Source organism: Boleophthalmus pectinirostris, unplaced genomic scaffold, assembly GCF_026225935.1.
Source record: "Boleophthalmus pectinirostris isolate CB_2022bp ecotype Guang Dong unplaced genomic scaffold, ASM2622593v1 HiC_scaffold_13, whole genome shotgun sequence".
In the NCBI taxonomy this organism is placed as follows: domain Eukaryota; kingdom Metazoa; phylum Chordata; class Actinopteri; order Gobiiformes; family Gobiidae; genus Boleophthalmus; species Boleophthalmus pectinirostris.
The window spans coordinates 524,097-531,596 of NW_026571036.1; the positions used below are offsets into that span (position 1 = coordinate 524,097).

The window sequence follows — 7,500 nt, forward strand, 5'->3', positions numbered from 1 at the left end:
TGAGTTTGGATTCGGTCACAGAGAAAGTCCAGTCCTGCGGGTTTAAGTCTTGTCTCAGGTCCCACGAGTCGAGTCGAGTCAAGCAGAAAATCTGTGTCTGAATATGAAGAGAGAGAACGAGAGAACGAGAGAACGAGAGAGAGGAGAGAACGAGAGAACGAGAGAACGAGAGAACGAGAGAACGAGACGAGAGGAGGAGAGGACGAGAGAACGAGAGGAGAACGAGAGGAGGAGAGAGAGAGAGAACGAAGAGAACGAGAGAACGAGGAGAGAACGAGAGGAGGAGAGAGAGGAGAGAGGAGGAGAGAGGAGCAGGACACAAACGCCCTGAACCATAATGTAATTTTCAAATGAGAAAGAGAGAGAGAAAGAGAAAGCGAGGGGGATGGAGGGATGGAGGAGGGATGGATGGATGGAGGAGGGATGGAGGGATGGAGGGATGGAGGGATGGAGGATGGATGTAGTGGACCAAATAACACAATATTCATTCAGTGAACTGCACCTGGAGATGGAACAACGGAGAGACAGAATATGGAGAGAGAGAGAAGAGAGGAAAGGACAGAGAGATGGAAAAGTGATGAAAAAGAGGAGAATGTGGAGAGAGAGAGAAAGAGAGAGGGTGAAGAGAGAGAAGCAGTAAAAGAAGAGAGAGGAGGAGGAGGAGGAGGAGGAGGAGGAGGAGGTGTAGTGAGTGAATGTGACTCTTTCAGTCCAGTGGCTCAGAAACATTTACACAGAGAGAAAAGAGAAAAAGAGAAAAAGAGAAAAAGAGAAAAAGAGAAAAAGAGGACAGAGTTTTATTGAACTGTTCAGACCAACAGTGTGAACATGTTTTATAAAAACACACAGAACTTTACCACCACATGAACCAGACTTTTTTCCCTTGAAATTCTGACAATTTGTCTTTCTGTGTTTCTGGTCATATTTGCGTCTCCTGCGTCTCTCGCTGCGACGACGTCGGGAAAACGAGTGTCCAGAAGGAGCTTTGTTTTGGTCCAAACTCCTGCGTTCTGTCTGTTTTGTTTGGTCCAAACTTTTCCAGTTTGTTGAGTCAAAACGGTCGATGTTCTGAACGTCTGCGTCAGAACAAGTGAAAAGGTCCAAACTCTAAGTGCAGAAATTTCTCACATAAATGAAAAATCCAAACAAATTCAAATGTGATAAACTCATGGAAACACAGAAGTGACGTGTTTCTGAGACCTGGACCTGACTCCAGCGGTGTCCACGACCTGCACCAGTCGAGTCATGGGGACACTGACCTTTTTGTTTAATTTTGAGGCAATAAAGAGATTTTGAGTTTATTTACACACTTGATATTTTGACCTTTTACATTTTTGGACATGTTTTATGTCCAAAAAGTTTTTTCTACCTGTTTGTGTGAAAAAGTGTTTTTTTTAAGTTTTTTTTAAAAAGTTTTTTTAATGTATATTTCTGATCCTGCAGTTTTTATTTCCAGCAGCAGGTTGTGAAATAACAGGTTTGTAATGACAAAAAGGATAAATAACACTTTATTGTGGGTTAAAAGAGGCAAATTTAAACATAAAATTAAGAAAAAAAAAATCAGGTGACGACAAATGAACTAAACTTGCCTCTTTACAGGAAAAGAATCTGTTTTCAGACACATTTGTGGAAATTTCTTTGGATTTTTGAAGTTGTGGGACAAATATCGAGTATCGGTATCGGCTCAGATGAATCCGTATCGTCCCGACTTCACTGCGGAACATTCCAGAGGCAGAATTCTTCATAAAGTTCCGTAATAATCCTTTTCTCTGCTGTGTGATTCTGTGCAGCTCCAACGTGTTTGGGATTTATCCTTTTACACCTCCTCCTCTCCTCTTTTCCTCTCCCTCCCTCTATCTTTCTCTCTTCAAGCTCTACCCTCGTCTCTCTCTCCCTCTTTCCTTCTCTTTTCTTCCTCTTCATCCCTCTTCCCCTCATCCTTCTCTCTCAGTCTCTCTGACCTGGAAATTTTGGTGTAAATTTGACCTTGACCTCCTCCTCCTCCTCCTCTCTGCTTCTTCCTGTTTCTCTCTCTCTTTGTTCCTCTCCCTCTGTGCCCTTCTCTCTCTCTCTCTCTCTCTCTCTCTCTCCGTTTCTCTCTTCCGTTTCTCTTTCTCTTCGTCTCTAAGTCTGAATCTTCAGTATTATTTTGTCCCTATCTCGCACTGACAGCAGCAGCAGCAGCAGGAGTGAGTCTGAGTCTGTATCAGCCCAAAAAAAACTCTCCCTCCCTCCCTCCCTCACTCCCTCCCTCCCTCCCTCCATCGCTCCCTCCTCCCTCACTCCCTCCCCTCCCTCCCTCCTCACTCTCCCTCTCCCTCCTCCCTCCCTCCTCCCTCACTCCCTCACTCCCTCACCTCCTCTCCATCTTCTCTCCTCTTTCTCTCTTTTGCTTCCATTTCTTTCTCTCTCCACTCCACCTCTCCCTCTCTCTCCTCTCTTCATCTCCATTTCTCTCTTCTTCCTCTTTCCTTTTCTACCCATGTTCCCTCTCTCTCCCCCCTCTCTCCTCCTCTTCTCTCTCTTCTATTCTTCTCTTTCTTTCTCTCCCTCTCTCTCCTCTCTTCATCTCCATTCTCTCTTCTCCCTCTGTCCTCCGCTTCTCTCCTCCCTCCCTCTTGCTCCCCCTTTTCTCCTCCTCTTCTCTTCTCTCCCTCGTTCCTCCCTCCCTCTCTGTCCTCTTTTCTTTCTCTCTCTCCCTCTCTCTTGCTTCCCCTTTTGTCTCTTTCTCTCTTTCCCTCTCTTCTTTCTCTCCCTCTCCTTTCCTTCATCTCCATCCCCCTCTCTTCTCTTCTCTTCTCTTCTCTCTCTCCGTCTGCAGTTTTCTGTCGTTCTTTTCTTGGATCATGTTTGAAGGTTCTCGACCTCAGCTCCACTTTCTCTTCTTCTCACTGTTCTGTCGTTCTTCAGGAGCAGGATGGACAGAACAGAGCGGAGGAAGAGGAAGAGGAAGAGGAGGAGGAGAGGAGGGTGTGAATAAAAGGATATATCGATATTTTCCACCGATATCGATCTCCTATCGATTTGTTCTGCTGTTTTGTCGATAATAATCGATGTGTTCGTGATGTAAACAAACCACAGTTCGTTCAGATTAAAGGAGCAGTGTGTAACTTTTCTGGTGGAGGATGCAGCAGCTGTTTGTCTCCATGGAGATGTTGTAGTGTGAAAGAGGAATGTCTCACAGTGCAGCATTAAACGTGTCATTTGATTCGGTTCAGTTTCGTACAGTTTAATACAATGATTTTTATAACTCAAACTCCTCTGAACATCCTGGTTTCTGTGAGCGGAGACGCCTCTCCACAGACCTGACCTGGAGCCGCTCTGGGGCCGTCACCTGCTCGTTTCCATGGAGACAGACGAGTTTAAATGTACTCACACTGCGGAGCATTTTTCTAGGCCGTGGAGGCTCGTGGGGTCATGATGTTTGGGGGATTCTTCACTGTTCTGTTGCTTCTGTCTGATTTACTGTCCAACATGAAGAGATCAAACTGCTCCAAGTCCCGGTCCAGTCAGGTCCAGTCAAGTCCAGTCAAGTCCAGTCAGGTCCAGTCAGGTCCAGTCAAGTCCAGTCAGGTCCAGTCAGTCCAATCAGTCAGTCAGTCCAGTCAGTCAGTCAGGTCCAGCAGTCCAGTCAGTCCAGTCAGTCAGTCAGTCAGTCAGGTCCAGTCAAGTCCAGTCAGGTCCAGTCAGGTCCAGTCAAGTCCAGTCAGGTCCAGTCAGGTCCAGTCAAGTCCAGTCAAGTCCAGTCAGGTCCAGTCAGGTCCGTGAGTCCAGTTGGTTGTAAAACTCACTTGGCGGGACAGAGCAGCTCAATCACAATAGGTCAGGTGTGTGAGATAAACAGTTATGAAAAACAGTCAGGTGACTTCAGGTCGACCTGCACACTTTTTTTAAAATTCTAGGTCATGTTAGAGAGTGCGGCTCTAGCGCCCTCTACTGACCAGACTCCACTGATCTTTAACAAAGGAAGAACACGACTGTGGACCATGTGTTGGCTTTTTAATGTGTTGTGGCTTTTTAATGTGTTGCGGCTTTTTGATGTGTTGTGGCTTTTTAATGTGTTGTGGTTTTTTAATGTGTTGTGGCTTTTTAATGTGTTGCGGCTTTTTTATGTGTTGTGGCTTTTTGATGTGTTGTGGCTTTTTAATGTGTTGTGGTTTTTTAATGTGTTGTGGCTTTTTAATGTGTTGCGGCTTTTTTATGTGTTGTGGCTTTTTGATGTGTGTTGGCTTTTTGATGTGTGGTGGCTTTTTAATGTGTTGTGGCTTTTGTGTTTGTGTTGTGGCTTTTTAATGTGTTGTGGCTTTTGCGTTTGTGTTGTGGCTTTTTTGATGTGTTTGGCTTTGCGTTTGTGTTGTGGCTTTTTAAATGTTGTGCTTTTTGATGTGTTGTGGCTATTTTTTTTGTGATGTGTGGTGCTTTTTAATGTGTGTGTGGCTTTTTGTGTGTTGTGGCTTTTAATGTGTTGTGCTTTTGCTTGTGTTAATGTGTTGTGTGCGTGTGTTGTGGCTTTTAATGTGTTGTGGCTTTTGCGTTGTGTTGTGCTTTTTAATGTGTTGTGGCTTTTGTTGTGTTGTGGCTTTTTAATGTGTTGTGGCTTTTGCGTTTGTGTTGTGGCTTTTTAATGTGTTGTGGCTTTTTGTTGTGTTGTGGCTTTTTAATGTGTTGTGGCTTTTGCGTTTGTGTTGTGGCTTTTTGATGTGTTGTGGCGTTTGCATTAAAACAGAGTCCCGCAGTCACTTCCATTGTGGCTTTTTTTGGTTTGTTGTGGCTTTTGCAAATCTTTTGTTTTGGGCGAATTAAACATTTTCAGAACAAGAAAAAGAAACGTGGAGATTTAAACGTGTGTGAAAACCCAGAGATAATACTCCCACACAAAACCCCGAGTGTGTGTGTGTGTGTGTGTGTGTGTGTGTTCATGTGTGTGTGTGTTCATGTGTGTGTGTGTGTGTGTTCATGTGTGTGTGTGTGTGTGTGTGTGTGTGTGTGTGTTCATGTGTGTGTGTGTGTGTGTGTGTTCATGTGTGTGTGTGTGTGTGTGTGTGTGTTCATGTGTGTGTGTGTGTGTTCTGTGTGTGTGTGTGTGTGTGTGTGTGTGTGTTCATGTGTGTGTGTGTGTTCATGTGTGTGTGTGTGTGTGTGTGTGTGTGTGTGTGTGTGTGTGTGTGTGTGTGTGTGTGTGTGTGTGTGTTCATGTGTGTGTGTGTGTGTGTGTGTGTTCATGTGTGTGTGTGTGTGTGTGTGTGTCATGTGTGTGTGTGTGTGTGTGTGTGTGTGTGTGTTCAGTGTGTGTGTGTGTGTGTGTGTGTGTGTGTGTGTGTTCATGTGTGTGTGTGTGTGTGTGTTCATGTGTGTGTGTGTGTGTGTGTGTGTGTTCATGTGTGTGTGTGTGTTCATGTGTGTGTGTGTGTGTGTGTGTGTGTGTGTGTGTGTGTTCATGTGTGTGTGTGTGTGTGTGTGTGTGTGTGTTCATTGTGTGTGTGTGTGTGTGTGTTCATGTGTGTGTGTGTGTGTGTGTGTGTGTGTGTGTGTGTTCATGTGTGTGTGTGTGTGTGTGTGTTCATGTGTGTGTGTGTGTGTGTGTGTGTGTGTGTGTGTGTGTGTGTGTGTGTGTGTGTGTGTGTGTGTGTGTGTGTGTGTGTTCATGTGTGTGTGTGTGTGTGTGTTCAGTGTGTGTGTGTGTGTGTGTGTGTGTGTGTGTGTGTGTGTTCATGTGTGTGTGTGTGTGTTCATGTGTGTGTGTGTGTTGTGTGTGTGTGTGTGTTCATGTGTGTGTGTGTGTGTGTTCATGTGTGTGTGTGTGTTTCTTCTGCGTCTCATTTGCATAAGCGTCTTTTACCTGACATTTCCAATATGTCGTCCTCTCCTCTGCTCCAACCACCGGGAAGAAGAGAGGGAAGAAGAGGAGGGAGGGAGAAAGGAGGAGAGATGAAAGGAGAGAGAGGAGGGAGGAAGAGGAGGGAGAGATGAAAGGATAGAGAGAGAGGGAGGAAGGATGGAGGGAGGAAGGAAGGAGAAGAGAGAGATGAGGAGGAGGAGGAGAGAGGAAAACGTTCATCTCTCCTCTGCTCCAACTGTGAGGAAGAAGAGAAAAGATAGAAGGAGTAAAGGCGTGGAGAAAGAGAGAGAGAGAACGGAGTGAGAGGAAAGAGAAGAAGAGATGGACAGAGAGAGAGTTTAGAGTTTAGAGTTTAGAGTTTAGAGTTTGTGTGTCGATGTTAAAAACACATTTGTAGTTTCAGAGACTCGTCCAAGTGTCACAAACTGACAAAAAAACACAAAGAAAGAGAAAAGAAAGAAAAGAAAGAGAAAAGAAAGAGAAAAGAAAGAGAAAAGAAAGAGAAAAGAAAGAGAAAAGAAAGAAAAGAAAGAGAAAAGAAAGAGAAAAGAAAGAGAAAAGAAAGAGAAAAGACTTGTGACATGTTGTTTTTTTGGGACGGTGACCAACACGAGATCGACTGAAATTCCAGACGGGGGTTGATGTTTCTTTTCTTTACAAACACAAAAACACGTTCATGAATAAAAACACTGAGTTTTAATCAATTATTTTGTTTACGCACAAAAAGAAAAGAAAAAATAAAAATAAAAATGTAAAATGACAAATCAGGATCTGGAACCTGGAACTGAACTGAACTGAACTGAACTGAACTGAACTGAACTGAACTGAACTGAACTAAACTGAACTGAACTGAACTAAACTGAACTGAACTGAACTGAACTGAACTGAACTAAACTGAACTAAACTGAACTGAACTGAACTGAACTCCACGATGTAGACGAGGGTTTGTGGACCTGTCTCACCTGCCTCACCTCACACCTCACACCTCACCTGCTCACTCACCTGACTCACCTGTCTCACCTGACCACACCTGTCTCACCTGCCTCACCTGACCACACCTGTCTCACCTCACCTGTCTCACCTGACCTCACCTGTCTCACCTGACTCACCTGACCATATATTTTACTTTGCGCCATCTAGTGTCAATCACAATGTGGAACAAAGTATAATAGAACATAATTAACTGTGCATTTTACTGGACATGTGAATATCTCCAGTAAAATGAGAATAAATCAGATACAGTTTTATTGGAATATCAATGTAAACACTTGTTTATTTGTTGTATTGTTGTTTTGTTCGCCCACGAGGTTTGTGTGCTTTATTTTTGTTTAATTTAAGTTTGATATTGACAGGTGCAGAGTTGATTTTGATGTTTTATTTCTTGTTTTCTTTGCTGTTCTCCCGGGTTGTGAAGAGTAAATAAACCTGGTGCTCATGTTCAGTCCTGGACGAGCAACACAGGAAATAAAAACATTTGAAACAGACTCAACTTGTGGACGTGGTTTAATCTCTCACATTTGACACTTTACACTTGTCTGTGTCAGAGCTTCAGACAGAGAACCTCCTCATCTTGCAGGATTTGTGAGCAGGAGCAGGACTGTGCAGACGTGTTCAGGGTCAGGACGATGTTCAGTCGACTCAGCGTCTCCGTGATCAGTTTG

The 7,500-nt window shown here is 44.1% G+C and overlaps 1 protein-coding gene across 1 annotated transcript in view; it reads left to right on the top strand.

Moving 5' to 3' along the window:
- LOC129407724 (polypeptide N-acetylgalactosaminyltransferase 14-like) overlaps positions 1-7,500 on the top strand; it is a 111,168-nt gene that overhangs the window by 75,625 nt on the left and 28,043 nt on the right. The window lies entirely within an intron of this gene.